Source organism: Corvus hawaiiensis, chromosome 5 (assembly GCF_020740725.1).
Source record: "Corvus hawaiiensis isolate bCorHaw1 chromosome 5, bCorHaw1.pri.cur, whole genome shotgun sequence".
Classification (NCBI taxonomy): domain Eukaryota; kingdom Metazoa; phylum Chordata; class Aves; order Passeriformes; family Corvidae; genus Corvus; species Corvus hawaiiensis.
The window spans coordinates 66,863,265-66,890,897 of NC_063217.1; positions in this window are offsets into that span (position 1 = coordinate 66,863,265).

The window sequence follows — 27,633 nt, forward strand, 5'->3', positions numbered from 1 at the left end:
ACAGGCCTAACGGGGAAATCATGAGTCAAGGATAGCTAGAAAGATAATGTCAGTGAATTAATACTTCAAGGAGAGGATAACTGGTGTTGTAATCCTGAATTCCAGAGTGAATGCCTGAACACCACCTGTGTAATCTGCATGATTTAGACATGGCCGCTTTCAGATGTAACTCTTGCCTCGTGATAAAGTTTTCATTTGGGAGAAACCGAAGTTCAATAATTTCATGTATTTTCACATGATAGACATAATGTGAATAGATAAGGGCTGGGCATCAAGACAGCTTTTGCTGGTTGCATAGCCCAGCTAAAGCTGGTAATCTTTGCCTGACAAGTCTTGCATGCTTTTAAATAAAGTGGAATAACTTCAGCAAAATAAAGGCAGGATAGCTCTCTCTGTTCCATAGATCAGCATAATTAGGGTTCTCTGGACAGCTGGGATAAATAAAGGTTAAAGAAAGAGGAATGATGTGAATCTTGGTGACAGTTTCAGGATTCAGATGCTACGTGGAAAGTACCTCCACTCAGTGATGAGCTAGCAGAAGGATAGTGGTTGTAGTTTTGTTCGGAGAGCCCCTGGTAAACTGAGATTTTTAGAACATCAACTAATTTATTTCTGCTAAAAAAATATCGTTCTGCAAGGTCTGGCTGCAATGTTAAAAAGTCTACAGGAAGAAGAATCTTGCAGCTCCCTGCACACACTGTCACAATACCTAAATATGTATATTTTAAAATATAAGTTTAAAGCACTTTCTCATAACTTTTGAAGATGCCTATCTGCTGTGGAAAAAAGGAAAAATTAGATTAGGAACTGAACATTTCCTTAGGCATCTTTCTAGGAGAACAGACATGTCTTGTTTAAGATGAATGGATAATGTATTTTATTTTCATGGGGGAAAGAAGAGAAAGAAAATAGATTTGTTGAGTTAAGTTTACCATTTCCTCCACAAACATAAAGACAGGAATAAATAGATTGACATTTCTTTGGGTTTCAAGAACTGTGAAGTTTTCATAAAGAATAGAAATGATTAGAAAATATCTAGTAATACCTTTTTCCATCATTCATTTTCTCTTCATTCTTCTGTCTCAGAACTTTACAAAGACTATGTCTGTTTCTCCTACTGCAATAAGACCTCCTATAAAAAAATTATTAGTTTAGCCAAAGTAAAAAAAAAAAAAAAAAAAAAAAGAAGGGGAAATGCATATAGTTTAATAAAAAGCATAAATATTTGCACATGCAGCTGATGCTCCCTAAATGGGATGCAAAGGAAACTAGACTGTGAATCTCAATATCTAAGTATAAGCAGGTTTAGAAAGGTTCACTAAAGGGTATGCTTGTATTGCAAATGACAGCACAGATCAAAATAATGGGATCTCTCCTGTTCCCAGAAAGAGCTGCAATGAACTGATTGGAATTTCACCTTGAGGTCACCTCTGGTCTCAGTTGTCTTCCTTAGTATTCATACTATTCAATAACCACTGTGATGCTAGTGACAGTATCCCATCAGTATTGCAAAATTCCCAGTGCAATCTTTGCTTCATGTCTGAAAATGTGTGCATTCAGTGACAGGGAAAAATATTTTAAAGCATACGAGATTTATATAGCACCCTCTAACCTAAAGGATTTCAACAATTTTCAGAAACTATCTCTAGCAAACTGAAAATATAACTCACTACTACATGTCACTCCAGAGCATGCAAAACTCTTACTAATAGGTTGGTCATATATGGGGATGGTAGTAATGGCTTATTTAGATGAAACACTTTTTACAAAATTCTACCAGTTGTTCACTGCAGTACTACAAAGATGAATTAAAAGTTTTCCTCTCCATGTTAAAAAAAAGTTTATTATTTCTTCCCGTAAGAACTCCAAGTTGTTTATCCAGTATTCAATTAATTTACCTTTGAAGGATGAATGTGACAGTCAAGTTTGTTCAAATGAGGATCCGGAGTTCCAGAAAGTCTGGAGATAAGATGTAGTATTCTGTTGTATAAATGCAATTCGACTGTATTAAATTAACTTCTCTCAATATTCATACTAATGTAAGAACAATATCAGTATCATTCCTAAAATCCTCTCCATCCAGGTCTTTTACGCTAGCTGTTTAGTCCTCTGATGACTCTTGGTTTTGCTATTTTTATTGTCAGCTACAAAGATGTCACCACCTTCAGTTCTGTGGAGTAGAAAATGTAAATAAAATTTGTAAATTCCCTGTCTTAGGATGCTATATCCTAATTTAAAAAGCAGTTGTATGTAATAGAATTGTCCAATATAGATCAGTTTTTAAGTTTCCATTATTCTACTGATATTATTGATGCAGATAATAAGTGAATACTAAATAGTGAGATCTGTGAGTGAAAAGGACAGAAATTTGAAGTTAATTCACGAACAGCACTATTAAATAGACATCAAGAAATAAAGCCCCCCTGAAAATAAAAGTAGTACTCTGGATCAAAGGATTAAGTATCCTTTGGATATTACTATGAATGAAATTCTTCATTAGAATTAAGGTCACACTTAACTGTTTGCTACATTAGACTCATCTTTTGGTGTTTTAAGTGTGTCTTCGGCTGTTCCTCAGCTAAAACTAGAAAACAACCCTATTTCTTTATAAAGAGCATTTTAAGCAATTTCTGTTCTAGCATTTAGGTACAATGATACACAGCTTTAGAAGAACAGAATTAAACTACTTTAGTAGGATTACTTAGCCAGCCACAAAGCTTTTTTTTTAAAACCCCCACCATAGAATTGCATATTACAAGTGAAAAAGTGAAAATGCTTATGCCTCTAAAGAAGATCAGTCATCCTCTACTGATTTGCAAAATGTATGGTTTGAAACAAACTCCTCCTTTGCTGCAAACCAAAGCCAGTGTTATAATGAGACGTGGTTCAGAATTAAATGACTTACATTAAATGCTGTTATTCAATTTTGCTGAGTCCAAATTGCCAAAACAGAGATAGTAAAATTTGTACATAGGCTTGATTGGAAGCTGCTGAAATCACTGACAAAGATAAAAAAAATCTGCATGGATTCATCTCAAATATTTAACTCATAGAAGCTGTAGATGATAAATACTTCTTAGTAGTGATAGGAGATAACATCATCAAAGCATAGAAAAACTTAGGTTGGAACACACCTCTAAGATCATTAAGTCTAACTGTAAAATAAGACACAATGGCAATGGAGAATGGCTTGGAAAATTTAGGCTGGATGTTTGGAAAACATTCTTTATTGGGTGAGTGATAAAACTTCTCCCTTAAAATGCTGTGGATACCACATTGCCTCAAACAGCTGTGGGCTTCCTATCCCTGAAGTTTTCCAAGACTGAGCTAAATAATGCTACAGCTATCCCTACACCTCTATCCTTCTCTCAAATAGGACAGAACATCCTAAGATTTCTGTTTTAGTGCACCACATCCTTCCTGTGATCTGTACATGTGTCTCTGCTTACCAAATGGCCAACTCTTTCGAATGATACAGGATTGTACAAGGAACTCATGTCACCAAGCAATGACTGGTTCCAGCACAAGAGAGAGATGGAAAAGAAGTAATTCATGCTACTTTTGCAGTGAGTGGAGGGCTAAAAGATACAGAATTTACTTCTCTGTGTCTCCTTGCCTTGTTATTTCACAGAGCTCAAGCAAAGCAACCCGCCAGCCTGCTTTCTTCTCCGGATAATGACAGGATGGCTTTGAGCAGCACTCAGATCCTGCAACTCTCAGAACCACACATTACTGATTTCCCAGCAGGTCATCAAGTGCACCCTCCTGAGGAACATTTACACTCTACTTGTATGTTACAGAAGTTTTCACAAATCTGTAAAAGAGTAAAATTAACTCCTTTTCAAGTTCAGACGATAAACAAAAGCACGATTGACAAGCAATACTAATATATAGTGGTGACTGCACAGCCCAGTGGCCTCTGTGATAATTAATACACCATGTTTACTTCCCTATGTTATACACTTTGAAATCAAACGAATGTGACTGATAAGTTCAGCATTTTTAATGGACTGTGTTGTTCAAGATAACTGAGAGTCATTGATAGGTGAGGCTGTGAAGTTATGGAGCAGTCGTATGCTAATACATACGGCACCAAAAAATAGCTAAATCACCAACTTTATAATGAGCCAAGGACTCTGAAGGTGAGAGTCAGGCTCTAAATAGGTGGAAAAAGCCCTGCAAGAACAACCTTAGTCCTTAAACTCTGTCTCTGAAGTGTTGTTCAGCATTAGGGCTCTAGGCCTCTTCTTATAGATGATGAATTTTAAAGTATAGAAATTATTCGTGTAGCCAAGAAAATTGAAAACAGCATTGCAAAATCAGTAAGGCTGAATTAAGGAAATAAAAAGGAATATAATTTATTTGTTCACTAGTTATCAGAAAGCAAAAAGTTTCTCTCACAGAATTTATGTTCAGATAGTAAAAGCCTGCCAAAACTCTCAGATGAAGCATACAAACAGTGATTAAAATTCTATGATATACATTATAAATTCACCTATACTATTAATTTTGTTGCCAGCTATTCACGTCTCTGCCTTTTACATCTCAGTTTCTGACAATTCACAGAAGAAGTGTTTTAAAAAGGGCTGGATTGCAAACTCTATTTAAATCGTATTTTAGATTTAACCTCAGTAGTCCAGATAGATGAAAAGTCTGCCTCTTACAGCCAAAACAAAGCAGGGGAATATTTTAGCCCTTCATAGAAAGCACTAAACCATTTTACTAAAATCAATACAAGAATATACAGTGTGAAGGTTTTGGTTTTACATCCCTTCCCTCCCCCATTCCCTTGAGAGTACTATACTGAACAGTTTACTATCTTGCTGGAGTACAATACCTTAATAGTAATATGTCAAAGTGATGTTTTCGAGTATAGTAATATTGGGATTTTATATCAGACCACAGGTTTCAGAATAATCAATGTATGTTTATAATGACTTAATTACAGTGATGAGATATGTCTCTGCTGCCCTAAGGAAAACGGAAAGGAAGAGAATAGTTTCAATTACCTGTACCATAACCCAGCTGAATGCAGTTTTGCAAAGTTTGCTATTAGCAAAACCCATTTTACCTCAGTGAATATAGTTTTTTCAATAAGAGGCTCTGGAGACATCCAATGCATTGCAAAAGGCTTAGGAACAGAATTTGTTGAAGGAATCATCTCACCTGAGCAATGATCAAGGCTTTCACTAATTGCCATGTGGCTAAAATAATCACTTGGAGTAACAGAAAAAACTAGTTCAAATCTTTCTGACATGCTGCTGCTGCTACAACCTGAACCTCATGCTTTGCTTTTAATTCATGGAAGACCTAAACCAAAGTGAAAGTAAAGGTCTAGCCTTAGACTGTAATATTGATACCCCTTCAAAAATTCTTTATGGATGCTTTCTGAAATTGAAAAACAAATTCACACATGAAAAATCGTCTTGTTTGTTTCTTATTTTATTAATACAAAAACAAGAGAGACAACAAAGTTAAATTTGCTGTCATTTGCTCAGGCAATTTTAACTTTGAGATCCACAAATTTTATCTGTGAAAACCTGAAGTTTGTTAGCAAAGAAAGTGTTCATTGGAGATGTTTTGTACAAATGCAGTTATCCATATCACTTAGCTGCATTAATCTACTTAGAAGTGAATGGAAGGGATGAGGGGAAAAAAAAGTGTGTATTTTAATCTTTTTGGTGGTACTCCCGTGAGAAAGGATAAATCCCAAGATTTTTCATTGTTCCAACATGTAGCTTCTGGTTGCTTTCCAGTTCAGTGTTCCGAAGTTTAGCTTCTACTCAAAGCAAATGAAAGGACTGTAGAAAGAACCCTTTAAGACAGAATGTAAAAAAGAAAAGATCATGATGCTTTCCATGGCACTGAGCAATTAGTCCACAATGAGTCTGTGCAATACAGGCAGCAGTACTGGACAGAGAGCTGTCTCCTCCACAAGGTTCTCAGCCATTCATTCTCCCCATGGATACCACTTTCCTTGTGCAGACAGGAATGTACTCAAATGTACTCAAAAACCAGTGGTGAAAATACCTCTGCAGTGTGGGCAGATTAGGTTTTGTATCAAGGGTTTGGTAGCGGGAGGCCACAGGGGTGGCTTCTGTGAGAAGTTGCCAGGAGCTTCCCCGAGCTCTGATGGAGACAGTTCCAGCTGGCTCCAAGTCTGGCCAAGACTGAGCACATCAACAACCGTGGTAGTGCCTCCTGGATAATGTACTCAAGAAGGGGAAACAAAACCTTTGGGGAGGGCTGCTTCCTATGGGAGGGAGGGGTGAGGAGTCTTCTCCCTGAGGAGGAAGGACTAGCAGACACAACATGTGGTAAACTGAGCACAACCCCCATTCCCTGTCCCCCTGCGCTGCTGGGGGGAAGGAGGTAGAGAAACCAGGAGTAAAGTCAAGCCCAGGAAGAAAATAAGACTGGGGGAAAGGTGTTTTAAGATTCGGGTTTATTTGTAATTATCCTCCTCTGATTTGATTGGTGATAAATTAAACTAATTTCCCCCAAGTCCGATCTGTTTTGCCCACAACAGTAACTGGTGAGTGATCTCTCCCTGTCCTTATCTTGACCCACGTGATATTGTTGTATTTCCTCTCCCCTGTCCAACTGACGAAAGGAGTGATAGGGTGGTTTTGGTGGGCACCCAGCATCCAGCCAGGATCAAACAACCACAGTGGGAGATACCATTTCAAAGCAATCTGCCTGTCTGATGTGTGGCAGGGACTTGAACATCATTTTCTTACATCTCTAAGGAGTGCTCTGCAGAAGAGTGGCTGTCCTGGAGGGGTTCTCTGTAATTTTTAAAATTAAGTTTGATTAATTGATTATAAAGCCAGACAAAGTTATGTTGACCATGGAGACTGACTTCCTATGTCATATTCTTTCGGGAAGTTCCCTAATAGATAATTTCAGCAGAAGACAGTAAAGCAAATTTCATTCTGATGTAAATAATTATGTAGTCATTGAGGAAGTGTATGGAAAGAGCCACTCCAGTCAGTAGGGCAGCTTAGCAACGGAGTTAAATATCATTGCCAAATTACTAATTTTTTAAAGGCAGCATTTCTGTTTTCTAATAACACCAGGTGTTTCATTATTTCTACCAGGTTTTTATTATTTTGCCAGAAACAGAGAATATAAATATCCTAGAAAAATATCCTCACATAGCTCTTCACTTCTGTCTTCCAAAGGATAGAGTCTTATATAGATTTACATTAACATAATGTTAAGGATTTCACTAAAACCTCAACACCAATAAAATGTGGCAGTGAACTCAATATGTAAAACAAACATTTTACCTTCGTGTGGAAATGTGACTGTCACAATAAAAAATGTGACCATCAAAGATCTGAGAAAGAAGGAAGCCCAAAACTAGACTGTCTCTGTAACTGGTCTGTAAATATCTGTATCATAATGAATTTTCTCTCTCTTTTTAAAATTTCTTATTTTCTGCCACTTGTGTTACAGTCACCCTAGAGCTTGAAAGAGAACTGGGCATTTTAGCCACTCTCTTTTTCTGGTTTTCAGCTTACCCATCTTTCATTATTTCAATAAGACCACTATGCTAAAAGGAAGGACCCAAGTCCTCCTACTAAATCAAAGAAGAAATAAAACTGGCCTGTTGGAGGGTGTTTTAGATGACTTTTGCAAGTAGTATCCAACCTGCCTTAAAGCACATGTTGACTGTTTCTTGTCATGTTCTCATTCCATTTACATAACTGTCATGAAAAAAACATTTTATAAAGTTGATGGAAAAAGATTTCAACCACATTTTTAAAAAAAAGTCTTCTTGAACAAACTGAAATAAGTTCAGTCTTCTTTCCCCTTTAAGCAGAAAAGAAAAAAACCCCAGAGAATTATTGAAAACATTACGTAATATTGTTTTTCCTTTTTCTTTCTGATGTCTACATTGATCTCTGATCAACCACTGTTTAAAAATATGAACATTTCATGCTTTAGTGCTGCTATGTACTGTGAAGTGAGGTATTCAAGCAACAATCCTTCTTGCTTTCATATTTGCAAAAGCTTATTATCATTTCTCTGTTCAGGGTGCCAAAAGTTCTTGAAAAGGAGATAAATAGCTGTAATGCCAGTCTGAAGTTTCGAAAACTCAGGTAGTTCTCTAGGGTGCTGGAGACCTGTTGTGGTTTTGTTTCATTTTTATCTGGGAGAGAAAAAATAGAAAAGACCAGAACCTGAATCTAAGCTTGTCTGATACTTGATACACTTAAAGTTTCAGAAATGTACTGGGAAAAAAAGGTATGGTAGGTATACTGTTATATACACATTTGAAATGTGTGCTTTAGGATTAACTTTCTTTCCTCTAAGGATTTTTTTCTCTTCTCTATTTAGGACACAGTATGTACTTGAAAAGAAGACAAATTTTTGGTCCAATAGTTATAGTGCTAGCCTGAAGCTTAGAAATCTCAGATAAATCCATGTTTTGCTGTAGACTTACTGTATAACCTTGGAGAAGGCATTTTGTCTGTCTCTTACAATCCTGTGTCTGTAAAATGAAAATAATAATAATAGTATTTCTCTATCAGTGGGGTGCTGTAATGGATGCAGTTTCATAGGGATGAAAAGTACATCAGTGTCCTAAGTGACTTCAGAATGATAGATAAATTTTAATTAGGAAAGGCCTTTTAGATTTATAATGAAAAGAGAGGGTTACTTATCACTGCTGAATTTATCAGCCTTGGATGGGGGCAGCACAAGTGCAGCTAGCATTGTGGCACCTGAGAAACTAAAGGAGCAATGGGATTCATGGAAGGCCCAGAATGAGGCATACATATTGACATATAAGGCAAATCAGTAATGCAGTAAATACTGATGTCACACAGGGAACATTGGAGCAAACAAATGCAGCTTCAGTATTATGGAACTTCATCACAATACTCGTTACTCATGTTAATGCATTTTGCATGCAGCTGAAATTATATTTCTGAGAAGAGTCACTTTTCTGTGTTTTCTAAAGATTATTCCTTTACTCGGTGTTGAATCATGCATATCCCTTCCTGAGATCATTTTAATCTTCCCGCTCAAGCTCAGCTGCATTGAAATGTATATTCTGTATGAATGGTGCTTTGGTGCAGCAGTTACTTCATTTTGATTAGAATGTGCTTGTGAAATCTCCACAAACTAAAGTCCATTTAAAACAGAATTCATTTTTGATACAGACCTGTCTTCTTGTGAGACAAATGTCCCCTGAGATTTCTGACATCTTTTACCTCTGGTGAACTAGACAGAGAGAATAGATCTTTGATTCTTGATCAAAACTGAAGGGGGAGAAGAAAGAGAGAAAAAGTAATGTTCCAAAACTTTATCATCGACTGAAAATAAGGGTCAGAGAGTAAAGACTTATTCTGGGATTGTTTCTCCTAATGAACATGATCACGAATGATGAATATGAATTCTGTGCTGTGAGAAATATAAAGATGGTACACAAGCATTTAAAGACCCCATTGAACAAAATATCCTAAAATAAATGAGAAAAAGAAGTGGTTCAAGCAACATGCAGAAAGATAATGAGGTCTCCCCTCTGTACCAAAAATTTTCCAAGTTAATTTTCCTGGCACTGCAGCAAGGCTCTTTTTGCGTATATAATAATTTAAAAACAGCATAGAACAACACCATTTGGTTCAGCCTTCCATTCCTTCTCATAGTTTTATTGGTCAGAAATGAGAAACATGAGATTTAGAATATTAAATCAAATGTCAGGGATTCCTGCTCCTTAGAAAATGAAGCAAGAGGACAAAGGGAGTGAATAATACTCAAGTTATAAAAAGATAACATTAAGGTTTTTACTGTTTATGTACTTCTTTAAGTGATCTCTGTTGCAAAAAATAAAGTGAAAGACAGTCTACATCCCATCATGAAGGAACGATATGAGGAAGAAACAGGTGTGCTCTTTTGTTTTCACCTATCTAGTAATTTCTCCCTTTTGTTGAGACTGTCAGGTAGTGTCTAGTGAGCTGAAAAATCTGGAAGAAACTGATGAAGCAAAAGAGATAACTGAATTAGAACTACATATATGTTCCTGCAAAGAAAATGTCTTTTTTCTGTCTTTTTGCTTGTTGTGATCAGTTACCTTTCGCTGCTGTCCAGTCATAAAGCATGTAATGGACAAATTTCTTTTGCAGAAATGTTTTTACAGGAACAGAGCTGAGCATACTTGCTCAAAAAAACTTGCTGTATGGTTCACACTGCACATCTCTGTTATCATTTGCATCTTTCACCAAAAAAAATTATCAGAAAATATGTTAGAGGATAAATGCTAAGTAGAAAATAACCTGTTATTTAGAATGAAAATAGTAAGATGAGTTATCTAAAAAATACTATGAAGGTCTCACAGGAATGAACAAGTTTCCCACATGATTAAAATTTCTCCTGACTAACAGTATCTCAAACAAAAATCAGCTGCAGACAAATGCACATGAAAAAGCAAAACCAATTCACAAATAATTTGTGAGCAGTCAAAAAGACCAAATTCATGGCATAAACAGATGACTAGTAATAGCCTATCTCTAATTTGGAATGATACCAGCTGTCGGCAATTTGCTGAGAATTCAGATTTTGGCATGGAAACTCTTTTCACTTCATCCATCACAGTCTGACTTAAGAGGGTTGGAAGATAGAAGGGGAAAAAGTAAATAAATTCTGCTTGTTGCCCAAGGCAAAATTTAGTTTGTTACTCAGCTCGTTGCAGTATGCATCACTTTTAATGAACTTTTAAATTAAATCCACTTACTTTATTGTCTTTTTTTATCTCGTGAAAGAACAACATGTTTATATGCCTCTGAGTTCAAGAAGTCCTAATATGAGAGGTGAAGAAGCCTGCCATGTATTGTTAATTCAGAGTTTAAGGTGGCTTTTGACATGTGTGTCTGATCTTCACCAATACTAAATGAAGGAACAATTAATAATCACTTGATTGTCATAGGTTAGCAAGCATAGTCCCGGAAGGGATGTCCTTGCTAAGGGGTGCTTACAGCTTCCTCTGGGACCTGATAGAACCTATCAGCTGGCCAGTTTGAATATGGACAATTCTCTAAGCCACTTAAAGTTGTGACCGCCTCTGTGATACACACTTAAGAAAAGACAAACTCCCCCCCAAGCTCTCTCTCATTTCCAGTGCAGGGACAGGTGGCTGCGGGGCCCCATGTGGGGGCCAGCGGGCCCGGCCAGGCCCTGCTTGGGCCAGGCCGGGCCGGGCCACGGCCATCCTGGAGCCGATGGACCTGTTCCACCCGTGGAACCACCCCCACTGCCTTGCCGTGGGCAGCCGGAGCGGCTCGGCTCTCCCCCCTCTCCACTGCGATAAGAAAAATTCAACATTCCAGCTGCAAAGCTGCAAGGCCGAGGTGAGATTAACCCTTTTATTGCTGTGAAGAGCTGAAAACCTGAGGGAAGAGAAAGAGGAGATGCTTAAAGCTGAAATTCTGTTGTGAAGCTATGATATATCAGAGTATCCCCTTGTAATTCCATGAAGATATGGGGGGTGGAGTGTTCAACTCGTAAGCAAAAGCACCTGTGCTGAGATAGGCAGATGCTGACGCAGCTGTAATTTCATGAGAAGTTTGGACAGGGAGAGATGAACCAGATGAGGACTTTTGCTCCAAATGGGAAAGGAGAAAACCTCAGTTCCTAGAGATGCTCCCAGAGATAGTCCTAAAGATGAAGATGAAGAGGACCCTTTGCTCCCAGGGAAGGAGAAGGGCCTCTGTTTTTTTGTTTCTGAACGGCTCAACCTTAAAATTGTACCCCAAAAAACTTCAAGAGTGGACCCTCGAAAGCAGTTGCGGGAAAAGCTGCAAGTCGGGGGAAGGGACTCACATCGTGAGCAGAGAGACCTCTTCCTAAATGGACTGAACAATATTTGGAAGTGGGCGGCTGTCTCGTTGTGATAATGTTTTCATAGCACGAGCAAGAAGAGACTTCTCTTTCTAAACAGACTGAACATCTTAAGGGTTGTCTTTTTACATTGTTAGTGGGCAAAGGGAGGAAGGTGGGGGGAGGAGGAGAGTTCTGAAGGTGGTATAATTTTTTTTTCCTTCTTTTAGGTCTGTTAATAAACTTCTTCATATTCTTTCAAGTTTTGTGCCTGCTTTGCATTTCATCTAATTCTTATCTCACAGAAGATAAACAGTAATGAGTATTTTGGCCCAAACCGCTACAAAATGAAACCAAAGAAAATTTTGTCCAAAGACTAAACAAAACAAAAGAAAGAAAGAAAAAAAAAAAAAAAAGACCAGGATTTAGTTGCCACTGTGTGGAAGAGTCAAAAGACATCACAGACCACAAGCAGAAAAATATGAAACCTAAAAAGCTCACATGGTTTCAGAGAAATCTCCACCTAATGTAAGTAACCCACTTAGTAAGCTTTGTTTGACTGCTCAGGTAAGATTAGCTAAGAGAATTTTGGAGAGTTTTCACAGGTAAACCTTAAATTTCTGAAAGGGGGGGATAACCAACCTTCATGAAAACTGCTTCCATTTGGCGGTTGCCCTGATGGTGGCACTCTTCACTCTTGGATCCACTCACACCTGACACATAAAGTACAATTAATAGGATGGATTTAGCGTTCAGAAATAGGTAATCTAAAGAAAAGCTTTCCCCATTTTTTACATGCATGCTTCAAAAAACAACTGTATAAATTTGGTATTTTTAAAAACAATGGATTTTAATAGTAAGAGAGTGAAATCATGTCATTCCAATCTCAAATGTTCTCTAGTCTAAAAGGACCTCTCTTCACTTTCTCTGTATTTCCTCCTCCTGCTGCGAATGGCTTAGAGAACTGTTTTTCCTACTCAGTGCTTTTATTTGATTTTTTCATTCTGCTTTTTATCAAGCTAAAATGTTTCTGCAATATTCATGAATTCAGCAGCAGCCCAGGAGTGGGTGTCAGGTGTTATTTTGCTACTGTTTCTCCTGCTGGGTCCCCTGCTCAACTAGAGAGTACAATCACATTTTAGAATTTAGCAGGCTTTAAGTTGGGGAGGGTTGTTGTTGGAGGGTGCTTTTTTTTTTCTGGGTGGAACATGCTGGTTGTTGTGGTGGTGTATTGTATATCTAAGCCTGAAGGAAGAAATGTTCTGAACATGGTAGGGTTTTACTGATTCTTGCATTGCTACACTAATACTTTCCCATATTAGGTTAAAACTGCATCATATATATATGCATATGTATATGTATATGTATCTGATATGTATATATATGTGTGTGTGTGTGTGTGTGTGTATGGGTCTGGAAGTTAGTGTCAAAAATCTGTGAACAGTTTGAAGGATAGCCCCAGCTTGCTGTCAGAAGATTGGAAAACTGCACGCTACTATACATGTTTCTACTCACATGGTAGAAATGAGCATGTTGAAATTTACATATATATTGGAATTTCTCAGAGGAATTAATCCCATTCTCAGACAGCAGTTCAGTTTATTCCTCTACAAACCCTTGTGCAGATCAGCCAAACAATTTTTCTTGTCAAATGATTCAGATTAAACAGATACAACAAGCCCAAGTATGACTAGACATGAATTTTAGAATGATATAAAAATGATAGGTTCTTCTTCCCCTCCCTTCTCTAACTTTCCCTCTTCCTCTATCATGACATTAAATTAGGGAATAAGTAGAGTAGTTCTCAGCCTAATTGACAGCAGGGAGCTAGTGGAAAGATGTTGCCTTTATGTGATGTCAGTATTCCACATCCTCCCTCAGGTTTAGAGATTGGTTGTGCTTGCTGTACAAACCAGTGAGGACAAGCAAACCTTATGGTCTTAAAAGGTGCATTAGATGGATAGGTAAGAAATACAGCTCCAATGTTGAAGTAAATAATGGAAAGAAGTGATATAAGTATTAATTATATGTTGTTGGGATTTTTTTTTTCCACTTAGAGGGAGGGTAAGGGAGAGTTTAATTAGAAAAAAGAAATAAGGATGGCAATTACTGTTCCAGCCCATCACTTCCCTCAACATGATTAACAGCTAGAATTGTATAGGCCTTAGGGCAGAGTTGAGTCTTGAGTATTTGAAAGAGATATCATTTTTATAGATCACATCAGGGAAAAAAATTCACATTTTTAAGTCATATCCTGCACAGGTAATACAGTCAAAGAAAAATTACAATATTAGAGATTTTTATCAGTTAGAACAGTATTACATCTGTGAATTCTGCTGCCAGTAAGTCTGGTATCTGCAACCTTAGGGAACATAGGATATTTATGACAAAAATGGGTGAAAGTTAAAGGCAGCTGAATTTTAGCAAGTGCAAGTAAAGATTATGTTGCAACATTTTCTAAGATGAATGACTAGTATGGGAAGAAAAAAAGTCAATGAAGAAAAATGATTTGAAAAAAAATAGCTTGCAGGATTAAAAATTACAGAGAAGTTAAATATACTAAAGGAGGAGAGAACATACAACTCATAAAGCAGCCACTGAAGGGAGAAAAGTAAAATCCATTTTGGAGAAAGGAAAGCACGGCATTCAAGACAGGGTGGGGTAGATGTCACGGCTGAGGAAATAAAAAGGAGTAAAGAGACTGAATGGACATCTGCATTTTCTTTAGCATCAGAGAAGACTCTTAAGTCTTAGGTTAGAGACAGAAAGAACTCATATCAATGAGGTCTGAACAGAAGCATGCAAACATGAGGTTTAAAGCCAAAGGAAGGCTATGAAATAGTGAAGTATGTTATCACTGTGAAGTGGTGTGCTCTCCCTGTGTGATAGAGCACTGCAAAACAGGTGAAACTCCAGCAAGGACTACTCAAAGCATGTGAAAACTAGTAATGTGAAAGATAGCAGTGTGTTTGCTTTTTTGTGTTTTGCTTGTTTCATTTTTCCCTTCAAATTACTTTTTTGTTTGTTTGTTTGTCGGGGTTTTTTTGTTTGAGACTTTACTCTTTACTCTTTAAAGAAGGCTCTTTACTATGTGTTCTGATGTTATTAAGGTACCTTTGTGGAAAGCATTCAGTGATTCAGTGTGCATCATTTTAGAAGAGCTGCATGCTGTGTTATTATAAATAAGTTATCCCTGGTTTTAGAGACACAAAATGAGCTGATAGACTGATTTCTGATGATGCACAATGGATCTTGTATGGCTTTCTAATGAGAGACAAGGCTCCTTCTTCCACTCACTGGTAGAAGGCAAAAGGAAAAAGGTAAACTGTATCCCAGTTGGTACAGGCTGGTTCTAATGTGTCAAATGTTTTTTTTAAAGTTTTCTCTGCAATCATTTTCATTGCTTTACATGTGCTGAAATAACGTCTGTTAGGAACAGTAGACATTGTTAGCAGTTTCTCATCTAAATGTTATGTAAACAAATTATTATTTTATCTGTCCTTGATGTGCCTAAGAACAACACAATGACCTTCTTTAAAGTAATTCCTATGCAGTATTCTAAATACAATTTTAAATAGATGTACAGAGAACAGCCATTTCCTCATATCCAGAAAGTAATAACACTGCTGCCATCCTCTGCTTTTCATTTATGTACACTTATCTCACACTCCTGAACATTTCTCCCTGCATCTGCCTGGGCATGTTTTTGAAGAACAAAAATGGAAAAGTCTGTAATCGGTATCAAATATTATTTAATTGCCTAGAAGTAAGTAACAATGTGCGTGTATCTGTGTGTGTGTGTGGCCAGTTGCAGAAATGATGTAATTGTCTAGGAGGCTGATAACATGCCAGGGAGTTGGGGATTCTTGCCTTGATAGTATCCAGATGTATTATTTGCAAAACCCCTCTCGTGTTTGCATTTGTGTTTGTGTGTGTGCGCACAGCTGGTTAGTGAAGGGTGCAGGCTGTTACATGCGTATAAAAAACAGTAATCTAATCTCCCTTCAGAAGATGTTTCTTCACCTTGCTAAACAAGAATACAATTCACCGGACTTAGCAGAGCTATTTCAGGATATCCTAGAAAGGCACAACAGAATTGTGAGAAAACATAGCTGGCATCTGGAGTGCAGAAGCACAGAGAATGGCATGCACGGTACCTGCCTCCGCTCTGCTCTGCTGAAGGCTCTGTCTCCCTTATTTGCCTGAGAACTGTAATTATACACACAGACACTCTTGCTCTACTCCCTCTGTTTAGCTCGGAAGCTGAGAGAGCTATTGATGTGCAGTACCTTATCAAAAGAGAAGGATAAAAATATCTCACTTTTGGCTGAAATATTTCCTCATGAAAACTATCCAGCCTTGGTTCAACCTGATCTCTGCAAAAGATTAGCAATGAGAGATTATTCTAGTGTCAGTACAACTTAAAGTGCACACAAAGATGCTATTTTTGTGGGAGAAATGTATGATTCTTTTTTCTTCTATTTTTTTTTTATTATTTTACTCTGGCTTCAGTACCAGATAGAAGCAGTGATTGCTGATATATAGTTACTCACCTTTCCAGTAGATGGTAGTACAGATGTGCTTAAAAGACTATTACATTAGGGACTGAAACAAACGGTATGTAGACATTTTCAAATACTGAATAAGGAAGAATTTTTAGCTGTATCAGTTTTAAAAATAAGCCATGTAAAATTTCCACTGGGAAAAAAATGAACATCAGGACCTCTTTTATTCTAGGCACTGATCTGTATCAAGCTACTGAAAGTTTTATTTTGATAGAAACCTTGGTTGAAATGCAAATACACATAATTGAAAGGATCTCTATAAACCATTGACACAGCTATTTACATAGTGTTCTATATTCTGTGGTGCACGATAGTCCCAGTGAATGCAAAAAAAGCTGTGGCTGTACTAGTCTGTGTTATAAACTGCATGTATTCAGATTTTTAACTAGGCTTGACTTAGCTATATCATAGAGACAAAGATAAAAACCCTTTGTGTGACCAGCTTTACAGATTTTCCCTCATGTATCTGTTATTCTTGTTTGTGCTGACTTTATGAGAAATGACTAAATAAACATACGATAACAAATGCAGCTCATTAATGATTTAAATATAATTTTAAAAATAAGCCATAAAAGATAATTCTTAGAAAAACAATTTGAATTTTAAGTTTTCTAAGGGTTTTTTTTTTACACAATATTATAACTCTTTAACAAATTCTAACAGAAGAATGACTAAAGAAAAGGAAGAGGAATGGTTCACAATTTTTCTAGTAACCAAAAGTCACAATTTATTGAAGACATTTTAATTGCAACATGAATGTAAAAAACAATAGATGTGAAAAAATTGCCAGTTATTTAGTGCATAGATTTCTAATTTCTTTCCTGACAGTGAATATTAACATTTGATCTGTTTTATCTACAGACTATTTTCATAAGTTGTGTCTGTACATAAGATCCATGGGCTATTTTCTTTTGCCGTTATGGTTGCTACTCATTCATTTCAGAGTCACATACATGTTACTACATACTGCATGTTACTAGTTACACTTAACTCTGCTTGGAATAAATCTCCGTGCTCTCTGAACACTGACATCAGCAATAGCTGATGTTAATCAATATGGCTGTCATATTACCTCCAAAGCCCTAAAGCATTCACATAAAACTCTAATTAGGAGATATATACATATTTATACATATATGTATATATATAAACATAACCTTGCAAGAGAGATAGAAAGGAGTATAAAACCGTTATTTGTTTTATTAGTGTAGTCTGATATATTGTAATGATCGCCACTGAGGAGACTCTTATGCAGGACTTACACCTGAGGGAAAAGCAGGGGGTTCATTTTAAATGACACACTCAAAAAATCAAGATTGGTAGCAAGGCAGAGGCAAGTAATTACGTGGAAGACCATGGATTCTGCTCCGATAACCCATTTCCCGCAAAAATAGTAGAGATATGGCAAAAAAGAGCCACTACCTTCTGGATGATGTCAAAAGAGAAATTGTCTTGACAAATGAGGGAGATTTTAAATGGGAGTTTTCTCTGACCTACAATACAAGGAAAGGTTATGCTAATATGTTAAGGCACAGGACTTTGCTAATGACCGAGCAGTAGACAAGGCAGTATAGCTCAAGACGAGAGTCAAGTCTTTGTACTTCTCTCTCCCTGAGTGACTGAGAAACACTCATTATTCTGTCCTAGGTTATCCTATTATAAATGCTCTTAGCTTATTATAAATGTTCTCTGATATAAATGTTGCAAACAGTGATCTTGGAGAAGAAAGTGAAGTTTCTGGCACGAGGAGGACAAACTACTTCTGTTTTAAAAATAAGAACAGCAGTTGTCTTGTTTGAGCCAAATTCTGTTCCATGAACAGTCATCTATCAATCTATGCAATCAGCCATAAATATTTCTAAATTTCCCCAAAATACATGTTTTTCTGATTAAAGCTGAATTTGGCCCTGAATTATTCTACACGTACTTCTCCCCATGAACGGTGAACTGAAAAAATACTAATCTATTTTAAGCACCTTGAAGCCCATTTCTTTCTTCAGCTAATGAACTATGCAAAGGAGCCTCAGTTGCCTTGGGGAAGCTTGTCAAAACCATCACAAGGAGCCTTTATAAAGCCTAAAGGACATGTATCATAATGTATAAAATTTGTCACAGCATATCATTATTACCTTTTGGGAGGCTTGTTACAACAATTATGGATGATTAAGCCATATTAAAAACAAAAGGCAGTTCCATGACCAATAGAACAAAGGAAAATGAGTTTACCATGTTTTGGCGCACTTTTTTCTGGTTGTCTAGTTTGGTGTGATAGAAAAGGAAATATTCATTAAAGATTTTCCTGACATAAAGAAATTTATTGGAGACCTCTGCAGGGAGGATGCTTTGGTGTCCAATACTGCATTTATGCAAGATTGTGTAGGTTGTCTGTGCCTGCAAAACTCGTACCGCTGTAATTATTTCTGAGGCCTCCACCTTCCACAAATCTTGTTGCAATGAACTGTGCAGGAATTAACAAAAGTTATTGGGGGATGTGGGAGGCACACAGATGCCTTTAGAAAGGTACATTATTGCAGTCTGATGGTAACTGGGGAACAAGGCTGAAAAAGTGCCTGACATTCAGCTGTCCCTATTTTGTTTACTGTCCTGAGTGCTTCCTCTCTCACTTACTTTCATTTCAGACTGAGAAGCAGCGTGAACATGATTATGTAGACGAATGCACACAACTCTCACCTGGCAGAAGGATGGAAAGGACAGCTTGGCCCAAGGGAGAAACCCATAGTCAGCACATAAACTGCAATGTCAAATACAGGTGTGCCCTTTTCTCTGGTCTCCACAAGCCTTGCACAGTAAGTAGTGCCAGACTCAACAGGAACAGGTAGACTAGCCTCAGGCAGGCTCTGGAAAGATGAGATTTGAAATCTTTGTCATGAGGAGGGAACAGCACTCTGGTCCTTAGCTACTCAGCTAATGTGTAAAAAGCATATTAGTTTTGTATCCTGCAGCCAACCTTGCTCAGTATGTTGGCTGTTTTGAATCTCAAACACAAATGCCTAACTGTCCCTCTGCACTGTGGGTTTCCTTTCGTGTTTTTTGTTGTTATTGTTTTTTAATTGTATCTAAGCCAAAGATAAATCTGATGTCTGTCTACAGTGTGTTTTGGAGCACCAAGCAGCAATCTCTAAACCCACTGTGACCAAACCAATGGTAATAAAACTCATCAGTGCAGCCATAATAAGCTGAGACAAAGTACTGCACTAATAGAGCTCTGATGCTATCAAGACAAACCAGTAGCTGTTGCACAGGAATGCTCTGCACTGCACCATGTGAAGATATTCACATTACTTTGCATAACCTTGTATTTCCAGGAGGATTTCATAGACCTGCATTGCTTGGCACTATGAGGGACAAGTTTGGTAGCAATGGGTATCACTCTCATTTAGCAGAAGAAGCTCTAAGCACCACCACTGCCAGTGGAGACCTTTGTGTCAGCTTGTGTAAGCTGGCGAAACTTCAGCTAGCCATCCATACTGGAACAGATTGCAACTCACATTTTAATTACTTGGATTTTTTTTTTTTTAATGAAATAGAATAAATCAAGATGCTTGCTAAAATTCTGATCACTGTTGGTAACCTGATGGTGTACATAAATTTGGCTAGATAAGCCTTCATAGTGAAACTCTCAAGCAGACTAGGCTGTCTAGAAATTATTAGTGTAAATTATTTTTACCTAATAGACACTGCAATTAACTTCTGATATAATTATTATAGGCCCCCTTTTTAACTCTGCCAATTTTTTTGATCTTCAGGAATAACCATACCGGCTAGCAATCTCTAACACTCTAATGGAATACCAAGTATACAAGCCATATATCACAAAAAAAAATTTTTTTAATGTGTTTATGCAAAACAAATCACCGCTCTGCTCCATCTTTTCTTCCTTTTTGTAATGAAAACCATTGCCTACAGTTATTTTCTTAAATCACATCTTTTATTATCCATGTTTTATGCCAAATTTCCTTTTTTGTGATAGCTATTTATCATAGCAAAAGCAAAACAGAAACACTTCAATGTGGGAGTTTTACAGGAGGAGGCTTTGGTGAAGATGGGATTGATACATCAAAGTCTTATCCCATGATAACAGATGTATTTAAATATTTACTTTCATTTTTGTCCTCTACAGTTAATACAATATTTCCCTAGCAGAAGCTCCTAAATGTATTTTCCCCTTTTTTTATTCTCATTAAAATTGTGATTTGATGATATATTTGTAAAGCCGTGAATAGTTATTAACATTTCTTTAAAGGCTTCGGTATTTGAATGGCCAAATTCCAGCTTGAGTAATTTGATTCTGCCTACTTAAATTGCCCTCACAGTTTCAATGAGATAACTTATTCTTCTATTCTTTATTCCAAAACTGTTCTGCAGCATTGCTGCCACTATTAAACAGATGCTCAATTTTGCCCCAGAGTTGACTTAACTGATCCCTATATACAAAACACAATACATAAAACAAACAATTTTTTCTGGATGAAAGTTGGTAAATACAAATTTTATGTTGGGCAAGTATTGTTTTTGAATGCCCATGTTTATGCTCATTTTCAGGGTAATGATATAAAAACCTTTCCCACAGTGTCCTATTAAGAGTGCTCTGGAAAGAACAGGAGAATTCATCTTCCATACCTGTTCAGAGTCTTTCCAGGGACTATCACCAAGAATATTGCCTTTAAATTGTAGGTGTCTTGCCATATGGGTATAGGAATGACCCCACCAAAGAGATAAAAGAACTGTAGGCTAAATGTGATTATCCAAAGATGCTTCAGAAAGACAGCCAATATGAATGTCAGGCATACTGTGGAGAACTCCTCACACACTTTTTGGGGCCTTTAGAAGGAAATGCAACCCAAGATATCTTTAAAGGACTTTCCCATATACTAGAATCTCAGCCTGAAGCTATCCAGTTGCTACACAGTAATTTTACTGTACCAAGAAAATCCCATTCTTTCTATGTTCGTTGAACCCATGAGATTCTCTTCCTTGAAGAAAAGGATCATAAGCAGCGAAGACCACTATCTGCATCATTTAAGAGCAGTTTTAGTGGGGCCCCAGACTGACACTGTGCAATGCATTAAAGATTTTTTTCCTATCCAGACCTATATTTCTGCTCTTTACATGGGACTTGTTCAGATTACAGTGGTTACTGTAACTTCAAGGTAACGTGATGCTACTGGGAGGTCGTGTGGGAAATCCCTGTGTTACTGCACATCAATGATTAAGCCAAATTTCAGAACAGGCTTTTGGATTTAGGCCTTTGTAAATTAAATCCTCCCTCCTCTCTTCATACAAGATTTCTATAGATAAATCTTCAAATAGGCCTAGGACAGGTAGGCCCCAGGCCTATAAAAGCTATATATAAACTGAAATTATTTCTGGGATCAATTAAAAAGGCACGTTCAAATATAGAACCCGTGAAAGTTGAAGGAATACTTAAACATTTACAAATTTGAACGCTACTGTGGCTGAACAGGGCCTCTTCTTTTTTCCCTTTGTCCTGTTTCCTGGGGTGGATGACATATACTTGGTGAGTACCTTAGAACAGGCCCTCCTCTGGGTCTTTTTCTGATGCTCTGTCTTGCAGAAGACAACCTGCACTCCTGGAGAAAGATAAATACTCTTCTGCAATATTTCTTTCTCTTTGGGGGATATAAGGCTTTTCACTTTTCTTGATGAACTGATGAGGTTTAGAGCATTACTGGAAAAACTTTCTGCACTTTGAGATTTCTCATCTTTTTTTTTGCCTATTTCTTCCAAATTCTGCTTTATTTTTTTTCCTAAAGTTTAATCTTCATCCACGTATTTTTCATATCTGTGAATCTTCATGCAGTCCAATCTTTTTCTATGTATTCTATTTCAGATAGTGAATCTCTTCTCTTACTTTTCCATCCTCATTCTGTGTCCCTCTCGGTTCTTTCTCAGCCCCAGGCTTTTCCTTGCCTCAGCATTAGAGGGAAAATGCTGCCTACCAATCTCTCTGATTATATTGAGCTGCACTTCAGGATACAGACCTGAACTTTAGCATTACTTGCTGCCTTCTGCTTGTGCTGAAGGGCTGAGACAAATGAAACAGCAATACTCAACCCTGAATGTGGAGAATAGCATTGCAGAAAATGTCAGGGCTACAGAGTCTTAATGCAATGTAAGAATCTGGAGCAAATCAAGCCAAGTAAGGGCAGGGCAGTTTATGAATCAGCACAACATCCAACTAATAGTGCAAATCCAAAACAAAATTAGGAGTTTATTAGGACTCTGTCAACTACAAGGGATCAATATTTTAAATAAAATTCTAACCAAAGCGCATCAGGATTCCTCTTAAAAATCAAGGTTGCCACAGTACTACTGTAGTCTCTGTCTTTAATAATAAAACTACTTGTGGCTTTTTATCACTTCCTCTCACCAGAGGGTGAGCAAATACAATATTAAACTTATCGTGGTGTTGCTGCTGCAAAGACTGACAACATCAGTCTCATGTGCCTCATGGTCTGTGTTCCAAAAAACGCTCTGTCATGGATGTGGGCTTTACTTAAAACAGCAGCTCTTCCCAGAATTTCTTAAATAAATTTTTTAGTTTCAGAGAAAACATGCTCAAACTTTACAAATTTCCCTCATTTCCACAGTTCAGCCACTGTTGTCAGGCAAAAAACTTTTGTCTGTAAGGAAGAGAACAGAGGACACTCTTAGTAAATGTCAGTGCTAAAATATGGTGGTTTTGGGAGCTGTCTCATTGTGTATCACATTTCCTAAACCATTACCAAAGTAACACTGTGCAGTTAACGCAGCTGAGAACAACAACGCTCTCATAGAAAGATCTTATTTTTTATGGACAGACTTCCTTATAGATCACATCTGCTCTACATGAATTTGGAATGGAAATTTTCACAAAGCAGGGTGTGTAAACTCTTCAGCCTTTTTTCTTGGCCTCCGCAGTTCCACTCTTCTTGAGTTCAGGTCGTTACACTTGGTGGTTCAGCACCAGCAGGAAATTAAACTCCAACTAAGCCACTCCCTTTCTCCCACCCCTTCTGGTGAGGGAGGGACCAAAGCAGACCCTGCGAGTTGAAGTAACAATTTACTGAAAGCAGAAAGCAGTGGAATAAGGAAGGCACAGTAGTAATAGCAGCATTAACAGCACAAGTACACAAAAAAAGAAGGTGTTTTACCCACAAAAAAGGTGTTCACCACCTCGGATTAGTTCAGTGTGGCCACCAGGACCAAAACCAAGATGGTGGCTGCTCCCTGTAGGACGTGTCCATGTGGCTTCCCCAGACAAGGGAAGATCTGCACTTCCTAGTTAGCATAATAAGTACCGTAATTTTAAAGCCAAGATTTCAAAGAGAACACTCTCAACATTACAGGAAGACTCAAACGGAGAAAACTGTGCTTTTTCCTGTGTTAAGATAGACATTCAAATGCATTAGTTATTATTGAGCACTGAATAATTATATTTGCATTACTATTACTTATTCAATTTGATTTTTAAAAATGAGAATACTTCAGTGCATTTACCATGCGTTACTTAAGAAACCATTATCTATGGTTTGAAATAATACAGAAGACTCTGGATCTTTGTATATAATTTGCCAATGTATTCTGCATTTTTCTGAAAACCTATAAAAGAAAACCTTTCCAATTGGAGATTAAAAGGAGAATAGCATTCTACTCATTATTGTAAGAAAAAGAAAGGAAATTTTAATTTTTAAAGAAACCACTGCACAATATAGTTTATTTATTTACTTACATTTTAATATTATGGTTCTCCAAATGTGCCAGATATATAAGAAAGTGTGCATTGTTACTATTCATGTATTTCTACCATGTATCTATTGATAAAGGACATACATACATAGATAGTTTTGTATACAAGCACTTAACTGAATGTTAAAAGTAAAAAAACTACTGTTTAATATTCTGAGTTTGGGTCATGGTATTGAAGGTTACACTGACAAGGTGCTTGTCATTATATTTCCTACATTTAAAATATAAATATGTGTTTTAACTCTTTTTTTTTCCACACAGACAAGTCTTACCGCATTGATAACAAGAAATATGCAATTATTGCTCAAAACATATATAATTTACAGTTTTAAGACTGACTGCAGTTAAAAGGATCCTAAACATTTCCTGAACAAAGTTATTTAGGGTGAGGTTCAAACTGTAGTCACTGCTGTTCACTGCTGTGTTCCCTGTAGTTTTCCACTGTGGCATATTATTTCTATTGTGTAATATTTGTTTTTTGGCAGATCCCTGTAACATAATAAGAGCACAGGATAATGTAACCTTATTGCCTAGTGACACATGAACTCATGGCACTGTGTGGCATGCAATAGAGAGGCCCACACCGTGGAATCTAATAATAGACAAAATGAAATGCTTCCTTTACTTAGACATTTTAATTACCATTTTTTAATTAAGATTTATATCTTGGTGTATATATACATATACACACTCAAGCATATATGTATATATAGAGAGAGAGATGTGCAACCAGTTCTTCTTCATAAGCAGGTCTTAGATTAAATGATATACAAGAACATAGGTCTGAAGTACTTCAAAGTTTGAACAAACCTCGGTCATTGTGAATCCATCACTTGCTGTTTGCACCTTCACGGGGGAGCCCTTGCTTCTTTATTTAGTCTCACTCCCCAAAGATAAGGCACCTATTTGTTTACCATAAAGGTAAATACTGTCATATGATTACTGACCTGGATGCTTAGTAACCAATTTCTGCATTCTTCCTGTTAACTAATAACTGCAAGAAATGTTTCTAGCCTACAAAACATTGCTTATTATTTAGGTGGCCTGAATGTATCATGGTGATAAGATTAGTTTCACTGGTTTTTGTCGTGATCCTCCTCTACATTACTTAGAGACACAGATCTATAGAATCTTCTCTGAATTTACTCACTTAATCTTGTGGGGCTCTCAAGTCCTTGTGGGAAGATTTGAAGATTATACAGTAAACAGGAAAATGTCATTACAGCAAGAGTCAAGCCTAAGCCATAAATTGAAGTCCTAAGCTTCTTTGGGGTTTCTGGTTGGCAGGTCTCCAGCACTGGACAGTTCTGGCCACGTTTAGCATTTTGCTTGTATTCTTGTAATTAAGTTATATCAATGCCATCTCATGCAAATTGTCTATGTAAGAAATAAATGCATTGTATATCCATATATGAATTTCAAAATCGGTTAAGATAATCATGTCACATTAAATAGCATGAAGGGGGATAGAAGTTTCAAGTGGGAACTGCTTTGGCAGTTTGAGCAGACACCCTTAAATCAACAACATAAATTTTAATATAGTAATTTTATTACACCAAATGTATGTGTTAACAGGATGCTGCTTCCAGACTATTTACAGAGAATGCAAGAGAGAAGTAAAATAATATTAATAAATTCATTTTTTTTCTAACATCTTTGTTTTTTAAATCTTCTGTAAACAATCCAGCCCAAACAAATCTTTGTTTTTATAATCTACTCAATTTCTAAAACCCCTACTGGGTTAGACTTTACAATTAAAATATGATTCTTTATGCTTTTTTCATAGGAAATGTCTACTCAGACGTTGCACAGTGTTTTCTTCAATATATGACTTTAACACTGCAAGAAATTAAAATTTTCAGAGTCTTGTTTAGGCTCATTTCTAATAACAATTCACAGACAAGTATCCATTAATTTATCACATCAGTCAGGGGCACCAACACATTGGGACACTCTTTGGGGATGTAAGCAGACTAAAAATTATCAAGATTGTCCCAGATTCCCTTTTCTTTAATAGGATTGTGATGAAGTGAAGGGAATCAGAAAATTCCCTAATTTTTACACAAGAAATCCCAGGACCACATGTTCACCTAATCTTGGTGCTGGTACCATTCCACAAGCCATAAACAATGGCTACCAGGGAAAATTCTGCAGTACCCTGAAGCACACAAGTAACACAAAACATTTGGTGCCAAGGATTCATTTTGTGCTTTGCAGGGGCTACTTTGTGCCCACCCTGGGCAGTCTTTGATTGGTGAAGTGCAGCAGGCAAGCTCTTGGAGTGTGAATCTTCCAGTTTTGTTTCCCCCAAAAGAAGGTCATTTTCAAGCTGTGAGGCTGTTCCACAACTGAATCAACTTATTCTTAAGTAGAGATAGGTCAGGAGATTACTTTTGTGTAATCCCGAGGGCACTGGCCAATGCCAGGGCTGCTCAGAGATGGCGAATAGTCCACTGGAATTCTCAACACCTTGAAAAGCATTTGTTTTTGATGTGGATGAGAATCTGGAAAAATGTAGTAGGGAACACATGAGAATAACTTGTTCCAAGCAGGACTCATGAACAGTGAGACCTGCTCAATGCACATTGTTTGTCTAGCACCCTGCTGATCGCACCCCTCTCCCTTTCCCTTTCTCTCCCTTTCTTCTTCTCTCCCTCCTCCCAGAGCCAGTAAAACCATATAAAGAAGAGAGATTATGGTGTCTAAGTAGCCATCTCAAAGTTAGAAAACCACGATGATATAACAATTGTTCTAATTTTAATAGGCAGTTAAAGAGATTTTTTATTATGCTAAATTCTCAGATTGGGTTCCTACTGCTACAATACATACAAACACCAATAAATGTTCCAAATCAATTGTTTGTATTAACATTAAACCAGATAATCTAAAAGAAAGATAATTTCTATTTAATTCTAGCATCTTTACAAGTGTCCATTTTAGCTATTGTCTCAGGTTACTGAGATTTACATTTAGTTTTGTAGTATGTATGTTCTATGTTATAGAGTTAGTATAGAGTGAGACTAATTGAGATAACCATGGGAGTTAAGATTACATATTGATAAATGCTAGGATGATATTGTGCTTCAATAATCCTCATCAGTGCAGCCGTAAAAATTAATGCTGTTTCTGTATTGCACTATTTTCTTCTAACAGTTTGAATCGAAAACATCTGATCTGGAATTGTTTGCAGTGGATAAAAGCAGCCTGTGTAGTAAAGGATCTGAAATATTTGTAAACCAGCAATTATGGCATATACCCAGCAATTTGAAATATTTCTGAATTGTTCAGCACATCCCCAAATTGCTCATGTAATGAAAGCACATGAAAATGTTATTATCATTGTTTCTAGTTGTCTTTCATTTCCCACTGGAAACTTTTTTGTCAGCTTAATACATTTTTGTTTGTTTTCAGCTCTGTCTTTATTTGGTTTTGGTCCTGGAATGAAAATGAGCTAATGACACCTTTTCTCAGT